We start from the raw sequence: 1,551 nt of genomic DNA on the forward strand, positions 1-1,551 counted from the left end.
GTGTGTGTGTGTGTGTGTGTGTGTGTGTGTGTGTGTGAGAGAGAGAGAGAGCGTATGAGAGTGTGTGATAGTGTATGTGTATATATATGGAGTGTGTATATGAGTACAGTCTACAGTCTACGTGTACGTGTGTAGGGGTATGTGTCTGTGTGTGTGTATATGTGTATATGAGTGGGTGTGTATGTGTATGTGTGTGTATGCGTATGAGTACAGTCTATATGTACTCATGTATGTATGGGTATGAGTGAGTGTGTGTGTGTATTGTATATGTGTGAGTGTATGTGCATATAAATACAGTCTATGAGTACTCATGTATAGGTGTGTATGTATGTGTGTGAGTATGTATGTGTGTGAGTGTGTATGTGTGTGTGTATGTGTGTGAGTGTATATGTGTATATATGAGTGTGTGCATATGAGTCAGTGTGTACCCATGAGCACAGTCTCCGTGTACTCACACGTGGTGTGTGGATGGGTTAGTGTGTGTATAAGTGTGTACCCATGAGCACAGTTTCCGTGTACTCACACATGGTATGTGGATGGCTGTGTGAAGGCCTGAGGCTTATGACAGGCGACCTTCTCCATCACTTTCTGCCTCAGTCTTGGTGACAGGGTCTCACTGAACCCGGAGCTAACTGGCTGGGCCAGGCTGGCTGGCTAGTGACTCTGTCTCCTCAGCCCAGGGATGACAAGCATGTTGCCACCACACCTGGAAGTTTCACATGTGTTCAACCCTCGTGCTCGCCTGTACGGTGAGTTCCTTACTGACTGAGCCACTCCCCCCAGGCTCCAGTCTTGGGGTGGTCATGTTTTATTTTCCGTGTGTGGGTGCTTTGCCTGCGTGTGTGTCTGTGCACCCTGTGCGCCTAGGATGTGATCTTATCTCAAAACACAGCAGAGCTGGTGTGCTGGTACGGGGCTTTGACCCCAGCGGGTTTCTCCGAGTGTGAGGCCAGTCTGTTCTACAAACCCAGTTCGTTCCAGACAAGGCTACACAGTGAGCCTCCATCCCAGAAGCAAAGCAAAACAAAGCCCAACAACAACAAAACAGGATGAATAAAGGACTGTGTACTTCTTACGGGAGGTCACTGGATGTCCCAAGGACGCCATCAATACTATATAAAAGTGACCTCAGTAAACAATCAAAAGTTCTTGCCAGTGGCAGCTTGGCTGGTTACCAGAGGATTGTGGGTAGGGCTGGCAGGAAAGCAGCTCGCTCACAGACTGGAGAGGAGACAGCTCGGCTCTGCCTGCAGGATTCTCTGCTTCTAAAGACCAGGCTCATGGGGTGGAGTGGGGGCGTGGCTGGAAAGGAGTGGTTGGTGCTTTCTGCCAACGTGGAGTCCCTCCACCGTCTCTGGCATCTGTCTTGGTCTCTGACCAAAATACCTGCTGTGCTCCTAAGTGGCAGCATGCCCTGTGTCCCTCAGTCTGTCCTGTGTCCCTCAGGCTGCCCTGTGTCCTTCAGTCCTCCCTGTCCATTGGACCCTACCTGCAGCAGAGTGACCAGAGGCAGGAGCAGAGTGCACCAGGGCCCCATTTTGGAGCACAGCC

This window comes from Mastomys coucha, unplaced genomic scaffold, assembly GCF_008632895.1.
Source record: "Mastomys coucha isolate ucsf_1 unplaced genomic scaffold, UCSF_Mcou_1 pScaffold3, whole genome shotgun sequence".
NCBI lineage: Eukaryota > Metazoa > Chordata > Mammalia > Rodentia > Muridae > Mastomys > Mastomys coucha.